The sequence below is a fragment of the Trichosurus vulpecula genome, chromosome 9, assembly GCF_011100635.1.
Source record: "Trichosurus vulpecula isolate mTriVul1 chromosome 9, mTriVul1.pri, whole genome shotgun sequence".
NCBI lineage: Eukaryota > Metazoa > Chordata > Mammalia > Diprotodontia > Phalangeridae > Trichosurus > Trichosurus vulpecula.
This window is the reverse complement of record NC_050581.1, coordinates 43,450,316-43,465,182: the sequence shown is the minus strand read 5'-3', so window position 1 is coordinate 43,465,182 and position 14,867 is coordinate 43,450,316.

Here is a 14,867-nt window from a genome sequence, read left to right as displayed (position 1 = left end):
TTTTCTCCCTTGACCCTGTCACTTTTTGAAAGTGTTTGTTTTTGATTACCTCCTCCCCACCTCTGCCCTCCCTTCTATCACCCCCCCTTTTTTATCATCTTCCTCCTTCTTTCCTGTGGGGTAAGATACCCAATTGAGTATTCCCTCCTCAGGTCAAATCCAATGAGAGCAAGATTTACTCATTCCCCCTCACCTGCCCCCCTTCCCTTCCTACAGAACCACTTTTTCTTGCCACTTTTATGGGAGATAGATAATTTACCCCATTCTATCTCTCCCTTTCTCCCTCTCTCAATATATTCCTCTCTTATCCCTTAAATTGATTTTATTTTTTTAGATACCATCCCTTCATATTCAACTCACCCTGTGCCCTTTGTGTGTGTGTGTATATATATATACACATATATACCTACATATATACATACATAGACACACACATACACATATATATATGTATACACATATATATGCATATTCCTTTCAGCTACTATGATATTGAGGTCTCATGAATCATACACATCATCTTTCTATGTAGGAATGTAAACAAAACAGTTCAACTTTAGTAAGTCCCTTATGATTTCTCTTTCTTGTTTACCTTTTCATGCTTCTCTTGATTGTTGTGTTTAAAAGTCAAATTTTCTATTCAGCTCTGATCTTTTTTACTGAGAAAGCTTGAAAGTCCTATTTTATTGAAAGTCCATATTTGGCCTTGGAGCATGATACTCAGTTTTGCCGAGTAGGTGATTCTTGGTTTTAATCCTAGCTCCATTGACCTCCGGAATATCGTATTCCAAGCCCTTCGGTCCCTTATTGTGGAAGCTGCCACAATATTCAAATTGTTTCTTTCTGGCTGCTTGCAGTACTTTCTCCCTGACCTGGGAGCTCTGGAATTTGGCGACAATGTTCCTAGGAGTTTTCTTTTTGGGAACTTTTTCAGGAGGCGATCTGTGGATTCTTTCAATTTCTATTTTACCCTCTGGCTCTAGAATATCAGGGCAATTCTCCTTGATAATTTCTTGAAAGATGATATCTAGGCTCTTTTTTTGATCATGGCTTTCACGTAGTCCAATAATTTTTAAACTATCTCTCCTGGATCTATTTTCTAGGTCAGTGGTTTTTCCAATGAGATATTTGACATTGTCTTCCATTTTTTCATTCCTTTGGTTGTTTAATAATATCTTGATTTCTCATCAGGTCACTAGCTTCCACCTGCTCCAATCTCATTTTTAAGGTAGTAATTACTGGAGATTTATGAACTTAGTAATTCCTTGGGTGCAGGGAGCCTTAGCTTTGGTCCTGGCATTGGACCAGCAGTCATGTTATCAGAACCTGACCCTATGGAGACCACCAATTGGGAAGCTAGAACAAGATTCTGCCTCCCACCCCACCCCTTTTCTTTGGGCTAAACTGCCTACTTCTCAAGATGTCAAATAGTTAAGATGACTTCTGACAAACTTCAGAAAAGAGCTCTAAGGAAAGAAACTATTGAGTAGTCCAGGGGTGGGAAACCTGCAGCCTTGAGGCCTCACATGGCCCTCTAGGTCCTCAAGTGTGGCTCTATGACTAAGTCCAGATTTGTTCTGTGAAGTTTGGATTCAGAGGAAGGGCTGCATTTGAGGACCAAGAGGGCCACATGAGGCCTCAAAGCTGCAGGTTCCCCACCCCTGGAGTAGGCTATACACTGCCCATAAATTTAGCTACACACCATTTATACTACCTTGTCCCAAAAGCCAAGAAGTGCCATTTATTGATCATAAAGGGATTTGAAATCCTTGGACTTAAAACATAGATGGGACTGATGAGGATGTGTTAAACTGAAAAAAAAAGAGAGAAAATGCAGCCATGCCAAGTGATCATTTTAGGATGTGAGATTTTAAGCCCCTTGAGAGAATTAGGAAGAGCAGTTTAATTAGTCAAGAAGGGACCCTCACTTGCAAGTAAAACCCAGCTGCTGGGGAGATTGACTGGATTGTGTCTTTCAAGGATCACTTTAGGACATAGTCGATCATTTTTCTGTTGAATGATATTGTTTTCCTTCTCAGCCAAAGAGGGTCATATTTCAAAGGATGACTAGGTGTTAAAATCTACTCAGCACCTAATCTGTGGTTGTTTTTGATAACTATGTTAATTGAGCTAGATCAAATCCTCCCATCTCTTACAACTGTATTAGTATATAATAATTAAAGGGTCACCATGTTTATCAAAGCACCCAAATTTCTGAGAATGACTTTAAGAGTAGTTCTTAAAAAAATGAGTTTAAAAAAAAAGGTAAATTGGAAGGGTAAATTAGTGAAGTAGGTATGCCTCAGTGTGCAACTTCCTGTCTACTATTATTGCCAACATCCCCATATAAACTCTGAAAACAATCTCTCAGTGCCATAGTTCAGAAAAAATATCAGATGGGATGTAACAGTCTGACTAATTACATTCACATTGGATGATAGTGAAATCAAATGTGTTCTAGCTGAAAGTAGAATGATTACCAATTATAGGAAAATTCTCCTCTAGTACTAGAGAAAAAAGTCATGACTTGTGGAACTTTTTTTCCCCAGGTATAAAGTTCATCCTGTTCTTAGGAAGACAAGATCCAAAGAAAGATATGGAAACCACTGATGCTCCACTGGTCCCTTCTCAACAGAGACCACAAGAAGAAACTTTGTGGAACAAATACAAAAAATACCTTGGCATAATCTCAATGGGAGGAATACTGTTTTTAACTGGATTCCTTATTTCAACATTTGCTTCCTCTCAATACTTTGACTTAGGAACAACTTCCCTTTCCATTGGCCTATCTACTATATCTGTTGGAATTATACTGACGAGTTTAATAGATGAAATGAAGTTGTGGAGACCTTTAAGCCATATGGATCTAACTACAACCCAATACCCTATAATGTGGTGAACCAACCCTCTACCAGAAGGCTGAATACAACCCAAGTCCCTATCGTGATGTCCAGTAGAACCCAAGATACTGCCACAATCCAGGATACAACTGAAGCCACTACCGAGGTTTAAGCTTCTTTATGTTTTAAAAGTCATGACAATCTACAAAAACTTCACTATGGCTAAGTTTGTGGAAAAGTCCAACTTTGTACAGAATCTCAATCAAATCAAAGCTCTTTGCCCTGTTGCCAGGAAGTGGGTCTAGTTGTCCAGTTAGAAAACCAAGGCTTGAGAGACCATAAAACATGAAGAGGATTCCTGATGATATCTGGGCAATAGATGGGGACAACACTACTGAAGGTGCTGCCCTGAGGAGGCGAGGAGAACAAACACAAAGTTGATGGGAGATTGGGAGCCCCAATAGATATTACATACGGTTTTATGCCCTAAAACCCCTCCAAACCCAAGTGTCCACACATGTTCACAGCCATGGCTGGGCTGCAGCTGTGTTTGATGGCACCTTGTGATGTCACATTTGAGCATTTCATACAAGTTTTTAGTAACTTTCTCTCATATGAAATTTGAACATTAAAGTTGTCCATTTTTAATGAATATTATAGTCTTTAGCATCTCCAGTGTTTTCCTTCTACCTAAACATGACTTTGTGGGGTATGGGAGAACTTTTAGGGCTTGAATTTCTATCTAAACCACAGGATATCTCCTTGTGTTGTCAGGCCCCAGGTCATTTGTGCAAGTGTTATATGAGGCAGAACAGAGGTAAACTCAAGTTGTGTGGGTGGGGTATTTTGTACCCAGGGCTGGGAAGAACTTCAGAAGGCAGATACTGTAGTTATTGGGCTTGCCAAAGGAACAGTTTTATTGTTATCTAAACTTTCCTTACAAGAAGCTTGGACCTGTTGAAACTTCCAGCCATTGCTCCCCTTTATACTTTCTTCTGTTAAAATGAAAATCCCTGCAAACTGTTAAAATGGAAGAAAACCAAGGTCCAAAAAAGGGACCCAGGAGGAACCAGAGTCTGATCACAGTTTACAAAGATTAGAGCTGCATTTTTTTTTTTTTGCCTGAGAAGCATCCTGCAAGCTGGAGCAGTGAGACAAGATTCACACCTGCTAAGAAGGGAGTTATACAGCTAGAGCTCTTTATACATATTTGAGGCAGTAAGCATAAATGGCCAAGTCAGGATTAACAGAAACACAATAAAGTGGGAAGTGGGTGTCTAGGGAGAAGATATCTATAAATAAAATAAATCAGAAAGGAGAATGTTTGCTACTCTTTAGAAAAGTCAGGAACCAAGATTTTTGCTTTTCTCTCAGAGCTGGTCTGGACTGGCTTCAGCAGTTGCAGGCATCTCTGAGTTCAGCTAAAGTTTACATCCCAAAAGATCACTGTGATGTCATTTAGCCCTGGGTATCAGAAGTCCTCCTGATTAGCCAGTTCTTGTGTTACTCCATTTGCTGGTTCCCCCGTGAAAAAGAGAAGCTGTAGCATATTTGACAGGTTACCACAAGAATTACAGAGCTCATGTCCACACTAGACACAAAACTGAAGAAACCTGATCCTTTTGTAGTGGCAAACTTGAGGGGAAGTGCCATCTCTCTGAGGTGAAAGGAGGTCTGAGTAAAATAACTGAGGCAACTGGTTGGCCTGGTACATCATGCTGGGCCTGGAGTCAGGAAGGCCTGAGATCAAATGTAGCCTTAGACTCTTAGCACCTGTGTTGTGTCTACCATTACAGGTTCCTTCTAAGAGACAAAATTCAGCTGTATGTGCATGTTTATTTCTCTCAAAGCTGGTGGATCATGCATACAGAGATATGCATGGGAGCTCATTGTGAAAAAGAGCCCAAGGAAGGAAAGACAAAGGGGAACCTTTTTTTTTTTTCCAGAGCAATTCCCCTTCTTCCAGACGTAGGATGCCTGTGTCAGTCAAAATTCTAGTCTCTCTCTGAGTTAACAATCACATGAGGAAGCAATTTTCTTAATAGGATAGATTGTAAATGCAATAAGACAAGTGTCAAAGTGTCAACTTCCAAGATGTCTGTTTCTTCTATCATTAACATGACATAATATAACCTGTCCATAAATACCAGGAACAGAAAAATGCCACTATTCAAGGCACCTTGTCCTTGGCAGTCACACACAGAAGAATGCTCTTGGTCAGCTTCATCTGGCCTTGCAGTTGCTGACACAGGAAGGGGCATTTTGGGCTCATTCAGAGAGCAAAGCAAAGCATGTCTGTTATGCCAGAGAATGCAAAGCATTGTGGTAGGTTAAGCACAGAGTGGGCCAAAATGTCTTTCTCCTGATAGGCCAATTCAGGTTTTCAGCCTTTCTCAGGTGTTGGAGGACTCAAAAAGATCTCAAGGGATCCTCAGTGACCGCAAAACCTTGGCCTGTATCATCTTCCTAGTACTTCACTGGAAATAACATAGCACTTCCCAGGATTAGGGTGAGGATAAAATGGCAATGTAGAGTGGTCTTACAATTGCTAGCTGATACCATTAGTTTTCAAATTAATAAACATTCATTTATGAGGTGACTAGTCTGTGCCAGACGCTGAACTAAGAAATGGGCATAAAAATACAAGCAATAAGAAAGAGAATCCCTGACCTCAAGAAGGTTACATTCTAATAGGGAAAGACAACCCAAAGAACAGCTAATACGTTTGAAAGGAAGCTTGAGAAGAAGTATGCCATGAAATCAGAAGCATGGTTTTGAAGTCTGACAGCCAGGAGTCCTAATTCCAGGAGGAGGGAAATAAAATGATGAATAGGAGTAACTTGAAAAAAGATTAGAGTCAAAATTTCAGGATTGGTTCCAACAGCCAGGCCATTGTTTTCTAGAAAAAGAACTCTGATGTGTTTGTGGTGATTCTAACAGGATGCACAGACACCAGATCTCCCACCTTCCCCCCACCCCTGAAAGACCTCTTCTGGCAGTAATCCAGGCCATTCAAGCACCTGGTATTATGCTGTCATCCCACCACTATCCAGCTAAAGAATACAGTATCAAGGTGCCCTCCCTTCTGCGTAACCCCCAACTCCTATGCCTGATCCTCCTGTTGAGGTTTGGACAAAGTCCAGGAACCTGAAGACTGATGTTCCCAGACAGGGTCATTGAGGAGGGTACCCCTCAAGGACCAGAGTACTGGAGAGTGTCAAGGCCATCTGGAATGAATTTGTGGACTCAAGCATTCTTTAAGTCAAAGTGGCAAAGATTTATTGTTATGCTTTTCAGTGGGCAAGAGTTCTTACAGAACCTGCAACCTTACAGTTAGAGTTTATATAGGTTATTCTATATTAAAATATGTGCCAAATATGCTAATTAGATGATTCAAGGCAGGATCAGGAAATGGTTAAGGAGTGGTCAGTTCTTAAGGGAACATGCACTTTTTCTATCTACTTAGAAGATATCTTACCCAGAATTCACTGGGAAATAGCCCAAGGAGGGGCTACATGGAGGTGTGGTTTTAGGCCTGAAACGTCAAAACATCACTAAGTCAACTAACGGTCAGGGCTGACTGGGGAATACCTGGCTGATTCCATCAATGTCTTGTTAGACAAGATAAATGGAGTACACATATGCCTAAGTCTAGGACACACATGATAGGTCAGTGAGTAGTAAATATCTCTATGACCCAGGACACAGCCAGTTCAGCCAGTATACAGTTAGTTCAAACTAATAAATTCTATAGATGCACCTGGTCACTGTATCAGGAAGAGGGAAATATAAGTATTTTGTTAGGGCATGCTGCCCCTGAGCTGGAGAGAAACTGCCTGAGACAGTGTTTTGAGGCTAAGGAGAGATTTGATTTTGGAACTGGGATCCAAGCACAGACACCCAAGCAGAGGCTAGGGAGAAATGTGATATTAGAATTAGGGTCCAAGCACAGACATTCAAACACCCCATCACTCCCACCTTCTGATTTGGTTCCCAAACTTCCCATGTCATACCTCTTCCTGCCTTTGTCTCTTGTGAGTCTGTTTTCTGTGACCTCCCAGGACACAACACCACCTCCTGCCACAAAGTTGAGACTTAAAGGAGGAACTTGAACAGTGTAATCACCTGCCTCCCTTAACAGACTTCTCTCCATCTTTTGTTATGCCTCCTATACTCATTTCTCAATGAGTTACATATTGCCAGCCCCTTTACTCTCCTCATCCCCTTGATACTGAATCCCTGGCTACCCATGAACAAACCCCACTCCCCAACCCTAGCTGTCTTTTCTCTTATTCCAGTCTACTTTAGCTCTCCCACACAAAGTTGCACTTCTGACCTGCCTGCCCCTTCCACTGTGCCCTCTGGAATGCTTGTTCCATAATGAACACATTTCTTTGCATCTTAAACTTCTTTTATTTTTTGCTCCTTCCATTTTTTCTGAAACTCACTATGCCACGGATTCCTTCTGAAAGTATTGTTTCCCTAGCTACCCTTTCCAGTACTGCATCCATTTTCTCTGTACCATCCACTCTCCAGTCTGTAGTGGGAGGTGAGGGAGTCAGAATACTCCTTGTTCCCCATTGCCAAATCTGGATTCTGCCTTTACTTTTCCTTCAGGGGTATAACATCCAAATTTATCACCAAGTCAAGCTCCTGGTGGTCATTATCTACTGAACCCACAGCCTTTCTCCCCCCTTCTTCAATGAGTTCTATGTCTGGTTTGTAGTCTTTCCACTCTGATTCCTTTATAATAGCGGACTTCCACATAGATACCCATGTTCCCTTGACAACCAACAAACAAATATATACAAATATGCTATATAGAGCATAAATAGGAAATAATTGAGAGGTGAGGTACTAGAATTAAGAAATGCTAGGAAAGGCTTCCTGTAGAAGGTGGGATTTTAGTTGGAACTTAGAGAAACCCAGGGAAGCCAGGAGGTGCAGATAAGGAGGGAGAGTCTTCCAGGCACTGGGGACAGCCAGAGAAAATGTCCAGACCTGAGAAGTGGAGTTTCTTGAGGTTCAACATGAAGGAGGCCAGAGTAACTAGATGAAACAGTACACAGCAAGGACTATCATTGAATAAACTATTCTTCCAGTTAAGGCCTAAAATTTACCACTTTACAAGTCCACTAGAAAAGTTTGTGTATTACTTCCTAAAGGTTTGAAATGGAAAAAAAATTCAACAGATAGTTTAAAATTCTGTGAACTGAGGTTGAAGATTTATAGAAACCATATGATCTTACTAAATACTTGAGTCTAAACATACATACGCACTGGAGTTTCTCAAACAAAAAACTCTGTGAAGGAGTTTTATTGTAGGCAGTTTCATGTTATAACATGCTTCATAAGCACCTTCCAGCTGCTGAGCATTGTACTAGGTACTGGGAAAGACAGAAAATGGAAGTAAGACAAAGTCTTTGGTCTCAGAGAGCTAAGAGTATATTAAGGGAATAGGACATACACCTAAATACGTATAATATTGATGTTGGAAAGGATCATGATTAAACAGGAGATACAGAGGTTCACAGGAGACAAAATATATAACTTTGATGATATAAAATGAAAGGTTTTTGCATAAGCAAAAGCAATGAAGCAAAAATTAGAATAGAAGGAGGAAATTGGGGGGAAATCTTTGTAAAAATTTCTTTGCTAAAAGTCTCATTTCTGTAATATATAGAGAACTGAGTCAAATTTATAAGAATAAGAGAAACTTCCGAAATGATAAGTGGTCAAAGGATATGAATAGGCAGTTTTCAGAGCAAGACATCCAAGCTTGCAATAGCTATATGGAAAAATGCTCAAATCTAATAGTTACTGAAATTTAAATTAAAACAACTTTGTGCTTGTAAGAAACAAATGCTTATGAAGAACTCCATCCAGTCATTAGTGAATTTAGGAAAAAAACAATTTTTATTTTATGTCCTTTTGGATGGGTAAACTCTAAGATAAAGGCACACCCAGCTTGGGGGAGCAGTCAGCTTTTTAATTCCTATTCTTGACTGGGAGGTCCTTCAGCTGTTCCCCATTGACTGGATACAACTTCCTGAACTGCCCATTCCATATTCTTCTTTTAGATATATTCTCCCTCCCTTGTCATGTATTGCACGTGCATTCAAATTAGCTTGTTCCACTCTGGGAGGCGGGGTGTGTGGGTTAATATTAAACAGCTAGCAAGCTATAAGCTTCTGACCTTTTACTTAATCAGAAGCCTGATTCTGTTAGGTCACAGCTCTGGTTGGATCTCTGACTTACATCCTGAGGTTGGGAGTGTGTATACGTACCACTTCTGTGGAAACAGAATTCCTTCTTCTGTTTTTCACAAGCTAGCTCCTCAAACCCTCCAGATTGTCTAAGTCGACAAAAAAAAAAAAAGGAAAATGGCATATACTGGAGGGACTGTGAGAAAACAGGTACATTAATGCATTGTTGGCAGAGTTATGAATTCTGAGAATCACCTTGGAACTATGTCCAAAAAGCATTTATAGTGTGGATATCCTTTGACCCTCTGATACTGTTACTTGATCCTGTATGCCAAGGAGATTAAAGAAAGAGGAAAAGGACCCAAATGTACAAAAATATAGCAGTTCTTTTAGAGGTGGCAAAGAATTGGAAATGGATGAACTGTCTATCAACTAGGGGAGTGGCTGAACAAGTTAAGGTATGTAAATGTGATGGAAAAGCATTTTGCTTTAAGAAAGAATGAAAGGAATGGTTTCAGAAAACCTGGGGAAGACTTCTATGAATTGATCCAAAGTAAAGTGAGCAGACTCAGGAGAACAATTTACACTGTAAACATAATGAACTTTGGAAGACTTAAGAACTCTGACCAACAAAATGACCAACCACAATTCAGAAAGACTTATAATGAAGCATGCTATCCACTTGCAGACAGAAAAATAATGGACTCAAAGTGCACATTGAAACTTTCTTTTTTCTCTTTTTTGTTTCCTCCTTCCTTCTATCCTTCATACCATTCTTCCATCCTTCCTTCCTGTAGTCCTTTTAACCTTCCTTCCTTCCTCCCTCCCTCCCTGCTTTTCTTCCTTCCTTCCTTCTTTTATTTCTGGCTTTCCTTCTTTCCTAATGTGACAAGTGCAGGAATTTGTTTCTTATAAATATATGTATTTGGAAGAGATTTAGTCCCCCACAACTGTGTCCCTCCATAATGGGTGGGTTAGAGAATTCAGAATTGAAAATAAAATGAAAATGAATTTTAAAAATAACCTCAATAGAAAGAGATGCAAGTGCCAAAGAGATATACCACATAAGTGCTAATCTAAGGAGTTAGGAAAGACAGTTATAGTAGTTTTGTTTAGCAGCTTCTTTCTTTCAGTCCTGCGCTCAACATTTAATGGAAGAATACTTTTAGCTCTTAACTGAAAGCCAATGCAACCACAAAAAGGGTTTATTAATTTGTCATTTTATGAATAAGTTCTTTCACAATCAGTTGCCAGCTAGAAAGTATTTGCTTATAACTGCTCTTGAGAAGAGAGCCTTCATCAATTGCATGTTGAAGAATTAAATCGTTGCCTTAATTCAGGAAAATATTCCCTTGATCTTTCTACAGAGTCACCTGAGGATCCAGGATATTCTAATTTTCTTTCTTTTTTTTTTTTGGCAGGGCAACTAGGGTTAAGTGACTTGCCCAAGGTCACACAGCTAGTAAATGTGTCAAGTTGTCTGAGGCCACATTTGAACTCAGGTCCTCCTGACTCCAGTGTCGGTGCTCTACTCACTGCGCCACCTAGCTGCCCCCTATTCTAATTTTCTAATCAAGATTCTGCCTCCTATAAATGAAGTGAGAAAATGCAAGTTCTACTAAAGGGAGTAGCTTTCCTTGGGTGGAGTGGCTGGTTGTTTGACAAGACACCTGGCTGCTCTCTCAAATTCCTGAATTTTTGTCACCCAAGAGATGTAAAGAAAAATAAGCCAGTAAGTGAAACTTAAGATTGTTTCATAAATGAACACCTTGTTTCTTCTACTTTTTTCTGTCCACTCTCCTCTTCCCCAGTAGCGCTCTTAAGATGCTGCTGCTTTTAATTTGAACTTAACTTGCAACTTTCTTTGTGTACCCTGAATAATGATTCTTGTTGTTTCTCAGAAACCACACTTCTACTGGGCAGCAGTTTAAATTAACTAGGAATAGCTACTTTAGTTATCTTCAAGATATTATGATGTTAAAAATCTTTTCTAGCAAGTAGCAAAACCAGGAGTCGCTTGAACATGAATGCTTTCCAAAGGGAGCATTCTGTTTTCTTTTAGGAGCTGGGCCCCAAAATGAGGGGCCACAGTCTTTTCAATAATGTATACAGGGTATTCATTCAAGTACTGGGGTGGTTTAAGATTCAGATGCTTGACTTATTTTAATTATCATAACCAAAACCTATAAATGATACTTAAGCATAAAGAGAATATTCTTCTTGTAGCTGACTTGGGCTTTAGTTTGGCTTCTCTAAGCAGTGCTGAATGAATTCAATAAATATTGAGTACCTATTATATCTAAGTCCCTGGGAAGAGAATAATAAATAACATAACCCTTCTTTTTGATAGCTTGCACAGTAAAGAAGGAAAGACAGACACAACTCCCTCAGACAGAAGGGTAGAGAGGAAAAAGGCAAAGAAGAGGTTCAGGCAAAATAGTACGACAAACTTGAGCTATAATTACTTTGATTCAGGGAAAGCTTCTTCAAGGAAGTAATAATTAAGTTCCCCTTGGAAGAAGAGAATAAACTTCAAGAGTGGGGGAGAGAGGAGAATTCATTCCAGGCTTGGGGAAAAGGCATAAAGACAGGTCAAGGTGAGGGGAGTGGAGCCCAAGATGGTGGCAGGAAAGCAGGGACTCACTTAAGCTCTCCCCCAAATCCCTCCAAACACCTGTAAAAATGACTCTGAACAAATTCTAGAGCTACAGAACCCATGAAATAACAGAGGGAAGGAGGTCTCCAGCCCAAGACAGCCTGTACGGTCCTGGGAAGGGTCTATCACATTGTGCTGGGAGCAGACCACAGCCCAGTGTGGGTCACACCAGGACAGACCAGGAGCTGAGGAGATTGGGCAAAGCAAGCCATAAGTCCCTGAATCACTGATCCATGACAGCTACCAGACTTCTCAACCCACAAACGCCAAAGACAACTTAGTAGGTCAGTGGGAAAACTGCAGATCGGGTAAGAGGAGTGCGTGGTCAGCCCCAGCCCTGGGGGTGGCGAGGTGGTGCAGCCCAATGGCTGCAGCAGCAGGAAGCTGCTGTGGCTGCTTCCAGAGCTCCAGCTGTGGCTGCTTCTGGGCCCAGTCCCACCTGGTGGGAGGAATCAAGCAGCGGATCAGAGTGGGGAGTGCAGGGAGTGCTTTGCTGGCACAGAGGCAGGGTTCTCTTGCTTTACCCTGGTTGGATCTGGGTGGTGGTCCTGACTGGCGGTTCTTGGGAGAGGAGGAGTGCTGGTGTGCCAGAGCTTGCTGTGTAGAAGTAGCTCTGAAAATAGCAAGGCAATGCCCTAGAAGCTTGGGGCAATGCACTTGTCATTCTGAAGGCAGTCATACCCTGACAAAAACCTCAAGGGTCAAATAGTTGGCTGGGAACATGAGCAAGCAGCATAAAAGGACTCAGACTATTGAATCTTTTTTTGGTGATAAAGAAGATCAAAACATACAGCAAGAAGAAGTCAACAAAGACAAAGAGCCCACATCAAAACCTCCAAGAAAAATATGAATTGGTCACAGGCCATGGAAGAGTTCAAAAAGGGTATGGAAAAGCAAGTAAGAGGAGTAAAGGAAAAATTGGGAAGAGAAATGAGAGTGATGAAAACCATGAAAAACAAGTCAATGACTTGCTAAAGGAGGCCCCAAAAAATACTGAAGAAAATAACACTTTAAGAAATAGACTAATTCAAATTGCAAAAGAGCTCCAAAAAGCCAGTGAGGAGAAGAATGCCTTAAAAGGCAGAATTAGCCAAAGGAAAAGAAGGTCCAAAAGACCACTGAAGAACATAAACCTTAAAAATTAGAATGGAGGAAGTGGAAGCTAGTGACTTTATGAGAAATCAAGATATTATAAAACAGAACCAAAGGAATGAAAAAATGGAAGACAATGTGAAATATCTCTTTGGAAAAGACACTGACCTGGAGAATAGATCCAGGAGAGATAACTTAAAAATTATTGGACTACCTGAAAGCCATGATCAAAAAAAGAGCCTAGACATCGTCTTTCAAGAAAATATCAAGGAAAACTGCCCTGATATTCTAGAACCAGAGGGCAAAGTAGAAATGGAAATAATACACCAATCACCTCTGGAAAAAGATCCCAAGAAGAAAACTCCTAGGAATATTATAGCCAAATTCCAGAATTCCCAGGTCAAGGAGAAAATACTGCAAGCAGCCAGAAAGAAACAATTCTAATATTGTGGAAACACAATCAGCATAATACAAGATCTAGCAGCTTACCTCATTTTTGTTACTTCAGTAAACAAACATATAACATAATGAGAAAAAGTGTCAAACAACCAGGGGGTGACAAGCTGTCATTTGTTTCCACTTCGTGTTACACCCCAAATTCCCTCGAGATATTATGAGTACTCTGGTGTTCCCTGAAAGGTGGGAAGTTGGGACACAATGAACCAATAAAAATATAGATTTCAAGCGCTATCTTATCACCGATGTCAGAAGCCATGGAAGTAGAAGAAAAAAAGAGTTAGAATAGGTTGAATGAATTTTGGTTCTGCATATGTTCCAACATTGGCTGCTGTGGTCATGTGACTGCTTTTGCTCCATAAGGATACACTTTTTATCAGATATTATTTAATATTTTTTCATTAATATTTTAAGCTCTTATAATCTAGTTTTGTGTACCTCTTTTATTGTTCTTATTTGAGTATTAAATGTATGAAATATTAAACTACCTTTCAGTCTATCTTTTTGTATACTTAAAATGGTCATTAGGGCAGAGAACTGGTTGTTAATTTATTTGAATCCCACCACTGAATAGCATAATTAGTACAATGCATTGGACATATAACTTGGGCAGTGGTTTGAAGAAAGGATGGGAAGACAGAAATAGAGTGATAGTGGGATGGCCATTTAGGCAGCATTACAATTGACTTTAGGACACAGGTCTCCAATGTGATTTAAATCAGATTGAAATGTAATGAAGTCAATGTGTGTCCCCATACCACGGATCCTTATATATGGTTTAATGCCCAGTTCTGTTTGAGTTCAAAATCACTGGTCTAGAATAGAAGAGAAATGTGGTAGGGTGTTGTAGAAGTAGAAAACAGGCAATAGTTAAGAGAGTTAGAGGTAGTTCAATCAGTTACTGAGAGAGAAGGTGAGCTAAGATAATTTGGAGACCATGAGCCTGATTGACTGGTGGTGGTAGTGCCACTAATGGAAATAACCAAGTTAAAGAGTGGGTATGAATATGAGCACCATTTATCTCATGTCCTATTTGAGGCAGGACACCCAGTTAGAGACATGGAATAGGACTGATCCTAAGAAGAGGGTGAAGGAATAGCAGAACTTCAGAGATAGAAAGTATCCCGATGGCCTTCTAGACCAACCCATGCACAAAAGGAATTTGCACTTTAATTTTCTCTCTTAGAAGTAGTCATCAGGCCTCTGCTTGAAGATTTACTGTATAGGCTGGCAGCGGGATGGGCCAGTTTTCTGGCCAATTCTAAAAAGTATCCTACATAGAAGGATATACTGACGCTATGGGAATAGAAAAAAGCATTATGGAAAAATGATTTTCCTTGTCTATGGCAGTCACTTTTTGTTTGTCATGATATCTGGAAATAATATTAGAGGCCATTTGTGATAATAGAAATGTAATCAGTGGTTGGTGTGAACGTAGGACTCTAATTGGTCTTTAAAAAATAAAGTCCTTAAAGATCTAACAAGTCTAGTAGTCTATGAAAATGCTAAATATAATAATTGGCACATATATGTATGTGTGTGTGTGTGTGTGTGTGTGTGTGTGTGTGTGTGTATACATACATGCCATTAGGTGGCACAGTGGATAGAATGGCAAGA